Consider the following 16,204-nt stretch of genomic DNA (forward strand, 5'->3'; position numbering starts at 1 on the left):
TGTCAAAAAGTGCGTTCATGTCTGTTTTAGCAAATAGAAAAAGCCCGCTGACTCCCAGTATATGATCAATAACGATTTATTACGTAAGGAAGCAGCATGTAAATATCTAGGAGTGACGCTGTCATCGTATTGTTCATGGAATGCGCATTTTGACGACTTGGTACGTAGGGCTAGTAGGGCACTAAATTTTATTCAAAGGAATTTGAGATGTTCTCATAAGAACCTAAAAACTACGGCCTATGTGAGTTGCGTAAGACATGTTTTGGGATATGGATGTGCGTTGTGGGATCCTCATCGAGCACATTGAAAAAAAAATGCGAAACCGCGCAGCCAGATTCATCTTGGGACGATTCAGAAGACAGTTCAAGTGCCATGAAGGATGAACTCAAATGGGAAGTGCTTGCCTCCCGCTGAAGAAAAGTAAGGCTTAAACTGTTAGATTTATCATAATAAAACCGGTGTTAACAAAGACGCATATTTTAAAGAGCCACACGGTCTCTAGGTGCATAGACCACACTTTAAAAATTCGAGAATATCATGCCCGGACTGGTACTTAAGCAAATTCCTTTTTTGTTACATCTATTATAGAGTAGAATCGCTTAACTGAAATGCAAGTGCGCTGTGTGAATGAAGATGTCTTTTTTTTCTATGCTGTTATCCCCCTGCTGTAACTCCTTCATGCGCTGCGGGGTAATCTTTGAATAAAAAATACTTTGTCTGCGTGCATCTTTGTAGTCAAAAAAAGTTTCCTACCACTACTACTTAGCGCAGGCTCTAGGCGACATTAAAACCAAACTAAATCTAACGCCTTAAAAATAGAACAAGTGTTAGTTTCAATGAAGGCATCAAGAAACTCACCTTACACTTGAGAAGTCCAGCGTAGTAATCGTGAGTGTGATGCTCTTACCATATCGTGCAATTTTGAATCGGCGTCTCGGAAATACCCACAATCTCCAGCCGCTCACCTTTCGACACCACGGCTACGGCACGTAATCCAGGAAACCGTTTTCACACGCACCGCATGTTCACCAAAAGTCATAGTTCCACAGCAGAGCAGCACTTTTCTCTACCGCAACTTCCGAGAGTCCACATTCGGGCAGCCACCTTGGAAATGTCAAATGTGAAAGCGACGCTATCTTCCACCGCTTCCGGCCAAAATTACGAGTCGCGCCGTCTGCGGAAGCCTCCCGAACGCAACGGGCGCGTCTTGACCGATGACTTTTAGGATCTAGAGAGAGTGTGGACACTGTCCGCACTATTCAACTGTAATGTACTAGCTCCTGTTATCTGGATACGTCCACAGAACACAAACACAAAGGACTCATAATAAAAGCTTTCAACCATGATATCTGGATCGACCGCACAAAGCGGTAATGGTGGTGGATCGCTTGGGGTATTTTGTGGGGAGGAGACACCTGGTAGTGACGTATGTTGGCATCACTCTTGGCGACCAGGGGGCCCCTGACTGAGGAAGCTGGGAAGGTATGGGGGACGTGCAACGTTGTCGCGCCGAAAACATGTGGTGGGGCACAGTCCCAATGATGAGTCCCAAAGCAGGTTAACCCGTGGGGCCAGTGTTGCAAGCGCGGCACCGCGGCGAGTCGGTGCGTCACTACTCCAGGAAGGAGCCGGGACGATCTGGTGAACGCCAGAAAGGGCCTGGAACGACGTCCGGGTGGGACGCGGGAGGGCTGCGGCGACGAAATTAGCCGGAAGCAGGAGAGGATCGCTGATAGAGCAGCGGAGCGTCATCTGACGCTAGTCACCGTTGTTTCCGGCGGCGCATCTAGTGATAGCAGAATGGCGAGGTGGGAAGTGCCGCAGGAGAAGCAGCGCGAGAAAGGGGCGACCACTGCGAGCGACGTCGGAAATGGGGCAGCGGAGCTGACGGAAGACATTCAACAGGCCGGGCGGCGTGTGACACAAACGGACACACGCGAACCCTGCTGTTGAGCGCCACGCGTAACCAAGCCCGCCAATTGCTAAGGTGCGACTAACCTTGGACTGAGTGAGTCGTGACTACATGTGAGCACTACCGTCACCTCCGCTCCGACCAAAGTGGACTCTTCCAGACGCGCCTCTGGCCACTGAGCGTACCCATATCTAATCACGTGGCCCGTTCATGACGTCAAGCATAGCACCGCTCGCTCCTTCCCAAAAACGCCGCCCTGTAGGAACATAGCATCAGCGCCGGCATTTCACCCGGCACCGCTTCGGTGGTGGTGGACGACGGCTGTTGTTGCGGCGCGCGTCTTTCTCTCCCGCTTCTTTTTTCCTTTCGTGCCTATTTTCTCTTCTGTCCGCAGGAGGCATTGGAGGTGGCTCAGCTACAGAGTCAGTAGCAGGCCCGTGCATTTTCTTTTCTTGCTTCCTACAGCCACAACAACAGCAGCAGCGCGGAGTCTCTCGCGTCGCTTACTCGCGATTGCGCAATATGATCTGTAGGTTTTTGTTTTTCTTTTTTTTTTTTAACATGTCCCGGTGGCTCTCCTCTTCGAAGCGGTTCAGCAACGATGCGAATGCGTAAAGTTGGTGTCAGACAAAAACTACGGCTTTTCAGAGCTCAAGGTGTTTCTGGAGTACTTGCCAGCGAAATGTCTAGGATATGCACGAATGTAAGCCCATTATGTTTGGAAGTGCGAGGACGCTAGTATAGCATCGTTGATAGCAAACGTTTTTATTTTGTAGCTTATAACGTCGTTCTGAGTAAGAAGGCGCACATCGAAGAGCCCATTAACTCGGAGATGGGGCTTGCGTTGCCGTGATTTCATAACTTTGGTAGTAATTTCTTATGGACGGCCTTTATTTATCCCGAGTCCTCAGCATATTTATAAGTAAGCCCCATTACTAGAACAATTTATTTTTGCCTCTCCATTAAGGCCAGACCTTCTTGCATCACGTATTTCGAGTGTCCCGACCGCTCTTTAGGCAAGCACCATCAGCAGGTGACACGGCTTCATACACTTGCAGTCACTAACTACAAACACTGTGTACATAAATGAAAACGTATTTATTATTGCCGAAGCAGCTTCTATGTCCTCAGTAAAATAATCTGAATTCCTCAAGCAAATAATAATTTGAGCCACATACAACACCGTTGAAATTGCCATTTGTATTAATGTATAAATGCATGGACTCCTCTAATGGCGTTGTATGTTTGTTTTTACTTTTATAGCAAGAAATGCAAATTCTCTTCCTAAACTTGGAACACTTCTTTTTTAAGTTCTTTGCGGTTTTCGTCAGGTTATTCGCGTTTAGATATTTGCTTTAGGGCATTTCATATGCCTTTTAAAAGGGTTGGTGATATTTTCAAAAACGATTGCTCACAGCAGAAAGCGGCCGCCTTTTTCGCTCTGCTGAAGCACATGAATTATATAGTAAGTTGCGAGAGAACCTTGAAAAACTGCTTCTATGGTTGCCGCCTTTGTTAAAATTCCGAATCGCCCCTTTTGTTGTGATTTTATTTTGCGGCAGCTATTCAGCGCCAATCTTCACAACTCATGCAAGGTGTTCAGTTCCATTCAGTCGTTCAGTCGTGTCCGACTCTTCGTGACCCTATGGACCATGTCACGCCACGCTTTCCGGTCTCTCACTATCTTCCTAACATCACATAACTTCATCTGCAGTGCTTCGAGGATGCCATCTAACCATCGCGTTCGCTGCCTACCCCTTCTCCTGCGACCGTCAACATTTCCTAACATGAAATCTTTCTCCAGCGAATCCTCTCTTCTCATCAGATGACCAAAGTAGCTGAGCTTTAACTTTAGAATTCGACCCTCCAATAAGCAGTCAGGGTTTATGGTCGACAATATCGACTGATTTAATCTTCTGGCAGTCCAAGGAACTCTCAAGAGTCTTCGCCAGCACCACAATTCAAACGCGTCAATTCTTCGGCGGTCAGCATTTTTCACAGTCCAACTCTTGCATCCATACATCACAACTGGAAAGACCATAGCACGAGTTATACGGATCTTGGTTGGCAGACTAATGTCTCTGCTCTTTACTAGGCGGTCAAGGCTAATCATTGCTCTCTTTCCCAGAAGCAGGCGTCTCCTAATTTCATGGCTGCAGTCTCCTTCCGAGGTGATCTTGGAGCCCAAGATCACCTCCAAGTACCATGCAAGGTGTACTTTTGACAAAGTTTACAGTGCGGATTTTTCTGCCTTCTTTGCCGAAAACGAAAATTTGCCTGCCGATTTTGATACCTGTAACGCGCATTTTAAGTGTCCAAAAATCCGGCCACGAACCACGATAATCGCTTCTTTTGAATACAGTGGTCGTCTTAGGCTCTGTGAAATGCCCGAGAAAAAATTGTTCGGCGGTGTGTTTTATGTGGTAATATTCCGCTACACGGTTTAATCAAGGTGCGGGTATCACGTGACACCGTCACTCGGGGTGGCGACTAGCTAGTTCGGGCTGATTTTGACGCCACGCGTAACTGTATGCAGACGTGAATAGACGGAATCAACACCTCCGAGCACCAGTTTTACAGGAAGGAATCAAAGCCGCGTGTGCCCATCTTAGTGTAAAAATATTCATGTGGACAGAGAGAGAGAGAATAGAATAGTAAGGAAGAGAGGTTAACTAGGCGATGCCCAGTAGGCTACCCTACACGTGGGGTGCGACCGCAACACAGGGAGAAAAAGAAAAGAAAGCGCGTCAAGGAAAGGAGTCTGTCACATGTCCAGATATCTATAGTAAAAGTGGGTAGAGAGCGTACACTTGAAGTCTTGAACTCAATCCTGAGTGTTTTAAAGACTTAAAGAGCGCATTCACTGCTTTCCTTTGTGATGAAGGTATCGTCCAAGAGCCCCGAATCTTATCTTGTGTAAGAGGGCGAGAGTGCAAGCGGCGGAGCATAGCAACCAGGAAGGCACGCTCACACTCAAACTGAGGGCAGTCACAATTTATGTGCGCAGTCGTTTCATCACACCCGCATTGCTCACACGATGGAGATTCTGCCATTCCGATAAGATGGGAATAGGCGTTTGTGAACGCTAGTCTTACACACAGGCAACACAACAAAGGGACACGAGTGGTCAGGCGGCCATAAAGTATGGACAACTTCACAGGCTCCCCTCCTCCTTTGCGTCGAGAAGCTATGACGAGGAAGAGGGGGAAACAGATATCACTTCAGAATTTATTGATGTCGGATTATCAGCTCGTAATGTTCTTCAGTTCAGTTCAGCTCCGTCGTTCAGTCGTGTCCGACTCTTCGTGACCCTATCGACCATGTCACGCCACGCTTTCCGGTCTCTCACTATCTTCCTAACATCCCATAACTTCATCTGCAGTGCCTCGAGGATGCCATCTAACCACAGCGTTCGCTGCTGTTACGTTTCTCCCCCGAGAAGTGGGACAGCTGACGCGGCCACCGCATAGCAACAGGCAGGACCGCGAGCGGATCGGCCATTTCGGCGCCGTTCATCGGCCGCGCAACGCTTCCTCCCGCCGACAAGTCTCAGCGTGTTCCTGCCACGCGCCAAATGTGTGTGCGTGCGTGTGTGTGCACAAGCTGGCCAAGCCTGGAGATCGAGGGAAAGTGCGTCGCCCTCTCCTGTCTGCAGGAGGTGGAGGAGATGAGGTCGGAACACCTGCGATTGAGTCATTCGTCGTGAACCAACATGTTTGGCTCTCCCTTTCCTGTGAGGGTTTACCCTTTCCCTGTGAACTGGAAAAACTATAAAAAGCAGCGGCCGACTCCGCTGAGAGAGAGACTACTTTGACGCGCCGTTGGCACGACGCTAGACACCACCGTTGGTCTCGTAGAACGCATCATGCCGCCTCAGCCGTCCGGAAAAGCCGTGAAGGCTTAGGAGGGGTTAGGCATTGCGCTAGCTGTCTAGCTAAGTCGTTGCGATGGCGCCGCCGCAGCCTAGGTTGCGTCCATTTACCTTCTTCGGCCGCGTGCCGAAGGGGGTAAACAGTACCGACATCTGCAAAGAGCTGGTGAAGCGATTCACCAGAGCTGAGATTGGAGGAGTGCAAGACTTTCAGGCTGGACGATTTGAGATTTGCCTCAAGAACAAGAAGGTGGTCCAAGCCTTTCTTGCGGACCCAGTCATCACTGTGAAGGGAACCGCCGTACGCTTCGCGTACCGCGGTAAGCTTAGCACGACCGTGCGCGTGTTTGGCTTTCCCAACGACCTCGACGTGAGAGAGCTGCGAGAGGCCTTGGAGCGGTACGGACCCGTGGAGTCCATCACCACCGAGTTCGTGCCGGAGTTCGAGGGGATACCGAGCGGCAACCGCCGCGTGAGGATGGACTTACGACGACCGCTGCCGAACTTCCTGCAGGTGGCCGAATTCACCCTGCAGTGCGAGTACGAGGGGGTCGCACGTGTTTGCCGGCGCTGCGGCGCTAGTGGCCACGTGCGCGCTGCGTGCGATGTCCCCTTGTGCGCGCGCTGCGGGGCCTTCGGCAACGCTTCGTGCACCCTCCCCTGCCCCCAGTGCGGCGCGGACCACGCGCTGATCAAGTGTGGTGCTAGGACGTTCGCGTCCGTGGCCAAACACGCCATGGTAGTGGCCGCTGCAGCCGCAGCTGTGCCACAACCCACCCAGCCTGCTGCCAGAGAGCCGACCGACGCGTTGTCTTCGGAACAACCGCCGGAAGGCACCGAAGACTACGAGGAGACAACTGACACCCCAGTCGCGGTGAGTGACGTGTCTCTTACCGCGTCCGAACTGTCCTCGCAGGCCGTGCAGAACCGCCTCGCTCCTCGGAGCGACCACGCTCACAGCGGCCCTGCTGATTCCATCGAACAGCAAGCGCCACCATTGGCCGAGAGTCCGGAGCACGTGGCAGTTACGCAGCAGGCAGGCGACCAACTGGAGAGCCAGACAAGCGGCAGCCTCGTCCAGTCCGATGATGAAGAGTTTACTCCCGTCACCCGGAGGAAACGAGGCAGACCGCTGCCGCGCATTCGACACCGAACCCCTTCCGCAAGCAGCTCGGCTACATCGGGAGCTGCCACTCAGGCGAAGCGGCGCAATGAACGATCTCCGTCGCCGCTGTACGCGACCGAAGGCGTGATTGTTGCGCCATGTGTGTTATGTGGTGGAGCCTTTCCAGGCCAATGCGACTGTGTGGAACTGAGCTCCTCGTCAGAGGAGGGGGCAGATGCCCCGTGACCGTAACCGCCTTCCTGGCGCGTTGCGGCCCTTGTCCGGGTAGGACCTTCGCCCCAAAACAAAAAACTCTCCCCCCCATTCTTGGAGGGGGAGGGGGCCTTGCCGGGGGCGTCGGATGAATGATGATGGGCTGATGGATTATGTGCGATCCTGGGACGCGGCACCCTCGGGTGCCAAGTCCCCTTCCTATCTGACAACGGCATCAGCTGTGTGAGAGTGTCTGTATTCTCTCCGGGTCAGCTTCTCTGCCCGTATCTTCCCGATGTTGTAGTAAAGGTTGTTTCGTTAAAAGACGCCTCGTCTTTGCTGGCACCTTTGATGCCGTCCGCCGTCCACGGAGCCGCCAGGCCAACGCTACCGAGGGGCCGCGCGCCGCAGCGGTACGCAACCCCGGCACTCGCGACCCAAACCTAACAACTGGCGTCAGCGGTGGGTTGAGCACGCGACACCAAATGTAACAACTGGTGGCAGCGGTGCGATACTCAGGCGCACGCGCCCCAAACTTAACAACTGGTAGGCAGCGGTGGGACGACCAAGCCGTAACCGTGGTACGTGGGATGACGACGACCAAGCCGTAACCGTGGTTGGAGGGAAGAGCCAGGCGATACCGTCGTCCAACAACTGGTGAACAGCGGAAAGCGGAGAGACGAGGACGACCAAGCAGTGACCGTGGTCGGTGAAACGAGCCAGGCCTGACCGAAGTGCAACATCTGGTGGGAAGAGCGGAGATGTCCGAGGCGTGACTCGTGAATCAAAGCAGCTCAGCGGAAAAGACGGGAGCAGTGCAGCGAGCCCTGTGTGATGACTGGTTGCCTGCAGCGGAACGACTTCGTTGGATTCTTGGCTGCGAGGTTTGGTGAGTGCGGGACTTTCTTTTACTGAGTTTTGCCAGGCTTTTGTTAAGTAGAGAACAGAGCTGGTAATTGTGTTGTCGTTGTTGCTGGGTTAATTGCAGCAAGGCAATAGTGGGCAGTAGAGAAGGCAGCACTCGGAACAGCCATGGGTTTGGATTTGAAGTCGTTGCTCAAACCGAAATTGCTGGAGCTTGCGGAGGAGTTGGGTCTGGATTTGTCAGACAAACTCAGAAAACCAGAAGTGTTAAAGGCTATTCTTGCGTTGGAAGCTGAAGATGACGAGCTTTTGGAATGCCTTGAGATCATTGAAGAACGTAAGGAAAGGATAGAGAAAGAGGAGCGTGAACGTGAACGTAGGAAACTGATGCAGCTGGAGATTTCAGCACATAGAATGAGCGTGGAAAGGATTAAAGCTTGCAATGCCATTCAGTGTAACGGTTCAATACCGCGAGATGGTCCGTCACCGTTCCTCATTGCCGAGGATGTGGCCGAGTATTTGGCAGACTTCGAGAATGTCTGCAGAAGTAAACGTTTCGAGCGAGATGGGCGCAGAAGTTGGTAGCTCTTCTCTCCGCTGAAGCGTCGGAAGAAATCAAGCGATTGGTTGGCGACCGCTTGAAAAATTACGATGAACTAAAAGAGTCATTGCTGATACGATATCAGATAACGCCTCAGGATCTTCGGAAGAGATATGAGAGCGAGAAACATTGTAACGAGGCATACTTTGATTTGGCCTATCAGTTGAAAGCCGCTGTAAGCGAATGGCTAGACAGTGCGGAAGTTCCGGAGCAAATCGAACTTGCACCGGAGTGTGAGAAACAGCTTGGGGAAGCGGCCGAGCAATCTGACCGCAGTAGCGAGCCGACCGAGCCTGGAACAGAAGAGTATCCTGTTACCTTGGTCGAGCCACTAGCTGAGACGGTTAGCACATGCTTAATCGGCGAGAAGTCCGAAGTGACGCCGTTAAGCGAGGTGAACTGCATGCCGACCCAAGTAGCTGTAGGAGATACAGTTCCATCAAATGAGTGTGGGGAACTGGTAGTAACTGAACCGCCTCTCGAGTCGAAAGCAGAAGCTTGTGTAGAGCGCGACGGAGCTAAAAACGAGCTAGGAGAGGAGAGACTTTCAGTCTCCGAAATCGACTGTGTTGTAGAGCAGGGCGCGCAGAGAAACGAAGTGCCGATCAGGGAAACAGCGCAGCCCGCGAGTTGTGATCAGCCAGGGCAGACCGACGAGGAGTGCGCGTACGCTGTAGAGAGCGAGACTTGCGAAGGCGACAGCAAGCGACCAGAGCAGAGTCAGAATCGTTCGAGCCCTGATACCACGCTAGGTTGTATTCGCGAAAGCAACCCCAGTGCGAGAAAGATTGCTGCAGTCGTAAGGAGAGCAAGCTCAAACGGTTGCAAAAAGAAAGCAGAAGGCTAGTATTCCAGCGCTGCCGACGAAAAACGCGAAAGGGCAGGCGCGAGAAAGAATGCTGCCATCGTAAGGAGAGCAAACTCCAAAGATTGCGAAAAGAAACCACAAAGCATGTGTTTCAGTGCTGCCGTAGAAAAAAACGGAAAGGCAGGCGCGAGAAAGAAGCGAGAAAGTTGAAGCTATCGCGAAAGAGAAAGCGACTATCCCAAAGGCACAAATGCGCCTGTGCAAAGAAAATGCGTGATTGGTGCGCCACACGTAATGAGAGGGATAGATTGTTTAGAAAAATGAGCGACTCATGCTCATGCGTTTCTTCGCACAGAAACGGGAAGGTAAGGTTGCTCCGTGAAACGGACAACCGAAGTTTTAGTGAAAAGGGTGATCTCAATGGTAATGCCGATGGCTTAAGTCGAAGCCTATAACGTGAGAAGAAGCCTTTATTCACTAGTTGGTGTTTTTCTTCCTGACATAGGATTTTGAATAGCTAGATTGCATTGTATTATTTTTGTTTGAGAATGGTGTTTTTGAAAGCACGATTTTCAAATTTGTGGACGCGTTCCAAGTGCTGCTAAGCTGCCCTTTAATATAGATGGGGGCATAAGAGGGAAATAGTCTGGCAAAACTTAGTGAAGTTTGTGCCGTGCTTGCTGGCTGAACGGTTGAGTTTTTAGCGTGGTTGTGACGTTGTGGGTTGCCAGAAATCTCTCCTGAAGACAAGTTGCAGAGTGCCTTGGAAACCCGGACTTGCCAAGGACTTCTTCAGGCTGTTTGAGCTCAAGAGAAGCTGAGTTGAACGACCCCGGCTAGCAGCAACATCCCGATCCCTCCGGACAGCGGATGCAGTCCCCTGCCCTTCGGGATCTGCCTCCCCCGGCGGGGCAGTCTGTTACGTTTCTCCCCCGAGAAGTGGGACAGCTGACGCGGCCACCGCATAGCAACAGGCAGGACCGCGAGCGGATCGGCCATTTCGGCGCCGTTCATCGGCCGCGCAACGCTTCCTCCCGCCGACAAGTCTCAGCGTGTTCCTGCCACGCGCCAAATGTGTGTGCGTGCGTGTGTGTGCACAAGCTGGCCAAGCCTGGAGATCGAGGGAAAGTGCGTCGCCCTCTCCTGTCTGCAGGAGGTGGAGGAGATGAGGTCGGAACACCTGCGATTGAGTCATTCGTCGTGAACCAACATGTTTGGCTCTCCCTTTCCTGTGAGGGTTTACCCTTTCCCTGTGAACTGGAAAAACTATAAAATGCAGCGGCCGACTCCGCTGAGAGAGAGACTACTTTGACGCGCCGTTGGCACGACGCTAGACACCAGCTGTGTGAGAGTGTCTGTATTCTCTCCGGGTCAGCTTCTCTGCCCGTATCTTCCCGATGTTGTAGTAAAGGTTGTTTCGTTAAAAGACGCCTCGTCTTTGCTGGCACCTTTGATGCCGTCCGCCGTCCACGGAGCCGCCAGGCCAACGCTACCGAGGGGCCGCGCGCCGCAGCGGTACGCAACCCCGGCACTCGCGACCCAAACCTAACAACTGGCGTCAGCGGTGGGTTGAGCACGCGACACCAAATGTAACACTGCCTACCCCTTCTCCAGCGACCCTCAGCCTTTCCCAACATCAAATCTTTCTCCAGCGACTCCTCCCTTCTCATCAGATGACCAAAGTAGCTGAGCTTTAACTTTAGAATTTGACCCTCCAATGAGCAGTCAGGGTTTATGGTCGACAATATCGACTGATTTGATCTTCTGGCAGTCCAAGGAACTCTCAAGAGTCTTCGCCAGCACCACAATTCAAACGCGTCAATTGTTCGGCGGTCAGCCTTTTTCACAGTCCAACTCTCGCATCCATACATCACAACTGGAAAGACCATAGCACGAGTTATACGGATCTTGGTTGGCAGACTAATGTCTCTGCGTTTTACTAGGCGGTCAAGACTAACCATTGCTCTCTTTCCCAGAAGCAGGCGTCACCTAATTTCATGGCTGCAGTCTCCTTCCGAGGTAATCTTGGAGCCCAAGAAGAGAAAATCTGTCACAGCTTCCACTTCTTGTCCATTGATGCTCCAGGACTTGGTAGGGCAAGGCGCCATGATCTTTGTCTTTTTAATGTTCAGTTTAAGCCCAAACGTCTCACTCTCTTCTTGTACGCGCGTCAGAAGTCTCTTGAGTTGCACTTCACTTTCTGCCATTAAAGTGGTATCACCCGCATATCTAAGGTTGTTGATACGTTTTCCAGCAATCTTCACTCCAGCTGAAGACTTGTCCAGACCGGCCTTCCTCATGATGCACTCTGTATATATGTTAAATAGGCAGGGCGACAGTATGCAGCCTTGCCTCACTCCCTTCTCAATCGGATGCCAATCAGTAAAACCATGCCCAGTTCTGACTGTGGCCTCTTGCCCTTCATACAGGTTCCTGAGGAGACAGATGAGGTGAATTGGAACTCCCATCTCTTGGAAAGCTTGCCACAATCTGCTGTGACCTACGCAGTCAAACGCTTTCGCATAATCAAAAAAGCAGAAGTAGATGGGTTTCTGGAACCCTCTTGCTTTTTCCATGATCCAGCGAAGGTTGGCAATTTGGTCTCTAGTTCCTCTGCCCTTGCGAAACCCAGCTTACACATCCGGAAGCTCCCGATCCACATACTGCTGCAGCCTACCCTGGAGGATTTTCAACATCACCTTGCTAGCATGCGAAATAAGCGCGATCGTGCGGTAGTTGGAACAATCTTTGGCACTGCCTTTCTTTGGAATGGGGATGTAAACTGACCTCCTCTAATCCTGTGGCCACTGCAGGGTTGTCCAAATCTTCTGATATAATGTATGCAGAATGTTAACAGCATCATGGTTGAGGTTTTGAAGCAACTCAGCTGGAATGCCATCAATTCCCCTAGCTTTGTTCTTAGCAAGGCTGGCTTGAATGCTGCCTAAATATTTTTCTTGCCTAACTGTTACGGCATGAGAATTTATACTGCGAGAAACTGCGAATGACGTCGTGCTTCTTACATGCAATTCCCCAATAGCTCGAGAAGGGAAACCTGGTCATGCGACGTCACATGCTTCATCCACCAATCAGCGCCATGAATGGACAGAGCATCATGGTAAGGGCTCGCTCAAGTAAGCGACGTGAAAATCTGCAAGAAATCGAGAGTTAAAGGGTAGTAACTCCTCGTGGGAGTGTTGTTTGTTTAGGCAAAACTCCCAGATAGCTCGTCAGACGTGAGACCAGTCATCGGAAATCTCGAGCTCAAACTTTATCAACAAAAATGGTACCATTTGCGAAGCCACCTGTTTAAGCAGAATGTGTATGAAATAGAGTAAAAAATTGGTTTCGTTTTTAGAATGTAACGTCCCAAAGCCACTCAGGCTATGAGATACTAAAATCCCTCAGAAAGTAAAAGTATTGCCATCTCCTCTCTCCTACTCCGGCGCCGCCGCTCCTCATCTTGCGTTTCGACCGTGCCTCCACATGCGCGGTGCACAGCTAGCAGACGCTCTCCGGAGCAGGCGCAGGTAAAGACGCTGACACCGGGTCTCACCTTGTATTTCGCGCAATTTGTTCACGTTAAAATATTACTAGCTGCTGAATCATCAATACGAAATGTCGAAAAGAATTTTGAGCTAAAATGGTTTCACCTGTGTGTTCCACCGTATGTACTCGTAATTTCGGAATCGGTTCAACTCGCCTTCACCTCCGTGCATACGTCGTTAGTTACCCGTTAGCCAAACTGCGCGCATTCTTGTGTAGGCCCGTACTTGTGCTGCGCCGTGAGTGTCTCAGCTGTTCTTCCAACCACTCTCAACCCGGCTGTCGATCTCTCACGCCTGTGCGCCGTTTGGGCCGTGTATGATCAGTGTAAGCCCGTGATTGTGCTGCGCCGTAACATTGTGCTGTACATTAGCCGCATGTACAGCGGCATGCAATAGGCCTGCATGCCCCATACGATATCAACCATTGCTGCCAGTACCCATATCACTGCAGCCTATTTGCAGCAAAAACAAAAAACGGACTTGTAAACAATTACTAACGCGAGGGTCTCACTGATGTTTTAGGGTCCGTATTGCAGTTCTCCGCTGCCTAATGGGCGCAGAATGTTCTATAGCATCTCTCTTCATGTAGCTAGACAGCCTTTTTTCCGTGCCACGACGTGTTCATTATGTAAGTGGGATTTAAGCTGATGACACGTGCTTTTGATTGGCTGATATGCGATGGCCCACCTGCTTCTGAAACCACCCTTATAAAAATGGGAACATCCTTTGAGTTCAGTGTGAACTCAAAAAAGTCGAAAAGAAGCAACTTCCTCTGAACTGAGAATTGGCTTCTGACTTTGAATTCACAGTGAATTAACTTTCTCAGACCATCCTGTGAATTTCCTTTGAGCTCCCAGTGAACAGATCGTTGTCAGTTTGAGTTGAGTTCACAGGCAGTGACCAATTATTGGTTCAAAGGAAGTTCGAAGGAATGATGACTATGGAATATTTGGTGGATGTTCGAAGGAAGTATGTTCAGACTGAAACATTTGTTTGTATGAGCTTATATTTATTTGAATAGATGTACTTCCTCTGTTTAGGCCTTGCAATTAGGCCTGCTTTCGAAGACCCTGCGACAAAAATCGAATCACTGCCCACAATCCCAGTGCAAACATGCGCAACTGCCGGTGCCCACCTTGGCCAGTACTCCATTGAGCAAGCAGGTGTAGGCTGCAAAAAGAAAAAAAAACATTGGAAGCATGACTGTAATGAGCAAGCTAGAGTCCATCCAGCCTTGCTTAGCTTTTGTAAATTAAATATACAGAGCACGGACAGTGTGAGCGCCATGCAGGCACCACAGCATTATGCATTAAGGCAAGCATTATGGCCCTGACCATCACTGAAACGTCAGCTGTTTGAACAATATTTCAGAACGCTCTTGCATCACAAGCACAGGCTATGAGCTCGAGGACTAGTACAGATAACAGCACGCAATTTTGGGCAGTCCAGTGCCTTTTTTGGAGCTTCTTCCTTGCGGGCATTGCAGACACGGCCATGGAGTGAGCTTTCTTCCAGTTCTTCGGGTAAGAACACAACCCGCGCCAAGTTACACGCGAACTTCGTTGCTTGATTGCCCGCACTGAGTTTCATGCGGTTAATCAACTCCTGATTTGCCATAATATTGCTGCCAATGTGCACCTACAAGAACAAAAAGCAATTATTAGCACTATGACCAGTATCGTAACATACAACAATATTCCTTGATATGCAATACCAAAATGAAGAGGCTTTACAAACAACAAAAAACTAAGACCAGCTTCAGAACATTCAAAGAAACCCCAAAACTCATAATTAAGGTCATTTGTTTTCAAGTAAAAATACACATTCAAGAAGCCGTACTTTAACATGTACAACAATGAAGGCATACGAAAACTATTGGATGTTTTTGACACCTTCCCGAGCGGTGTTTTGATCTAATTTTGAATGATGCCAAACATCTTTTAACATTTCTATTAGCGTAACCTGACAATTCTGTACTATGTATTTAAAGTAACTAGCCAAAAAGGGGGCACATAATGCCCCGCAAAGAATTCAGTGCTAATAGTGCATTGCTATAGCAGAAGAAAAAAACAAGAAATAAGAGATTTTTTGATGACCTAATTTATGCTTGCAATTCAACAATAAAAAAAGATTTTAAGTCAGAAAATAAAGGGATTTACTCATTATTAACAATACAAAGGCCATTAAAAGCCAGTTTAGACAGAGCACAGTGCCCACATTGTCACCTCCTGTTCAAAAATACTAACATTCTTAATTTCGTACATAAGAAGTTCAATCAATTAAAAAAACTGCTAATGAAGGTTTAGTAAAAGCATGCACTCCCTGCTCTGTATGTGCTACTTTCAGGCAGGTAAAGCTGCCCTCAAGCCATTTTGGACGAGTGTAACTTGTCTTTGCAGGATAGTTCCTCACCCTGAGAGTTTTAGGCGAGTACAGCGCTCTTCTGTGGCTTAGGTCATGCGCCATTTGACAGATGGCACCACTGACCATTTAACGGCTTTTTGTTCTACCGCTTGAAAGCCTTTTAAGCAGCCTTAATGAGAAAAATGGTGCCTAGTAGAGGCAACGCATGCACTGTTGGCCCGTCATCGCGGAAAAGAAGCTTTTCTTCATTGCCATCCTCGCCACCCGAAGATAGCTAAGACACCAATTTTTGCATTGTTATGGAAAGCGAAGACAACAGTGATGATATGAGTAGTTCTTCCGACGAAGAGGACAGCTCAGAAGATACTATTGCGAGTTCTGTGTCAGTGGATGAAAATTGACAACATTCCGATGAAACCCCCTGGGCTTCTAGTCTTGGTCGTCCCTTGTAAGACATATCCAGTTACCTCGCTATATGTTACTCGACTAGATTGCTGCTTATTGGCGGGCAGTTGATTTTTTACGTAATGAGCAATAAACTTCACTGCACTCATTTGACTTAGTTTCTGGTTCAAATATTATTGTCTCCGATACCTCCTTTTTATTACACTACCAATAGAAACCAGCAGTAAAAATAAAAACTAAAGGGACACTTAAGCTCCGCCTTTAAGGGTATGATGCGACCAGTGTAGGCTACCACCCAACATATAAAGCACTGCTTTAAACAAGCTGTATCAACATGTCTGCGTAGCCTAGGTGAAGCAAGCCTGACTCAGCATTGAAGAGCACTGGAATGTTGATTCGTACTTCCCCTTCCCACCTCAAATCAACGACCGGAGTTAGCAGCTCCTCCTAACTTTTGGATATCATGTGGTCTCGTTAAGCGACACAAACCATCGAAGAATGTGTGTTCGGCCA

The sequence above is a fragment of the Amblyomma maculatum genome, chromosome 2 (genome assembly GCF_055883805.1).
Source record: "Amblyomma maculatum isolate TAMU_Amacu chromosome 2, ASM5588380v1, whole genome shotgun sequence".
NCBI classification, from domain to species: Eukaryota; Metazoa; Arthropoda; class Arachnida; order Ixodida; family Ixodidae; genus Amblyomma; species Amblyomma maculatum.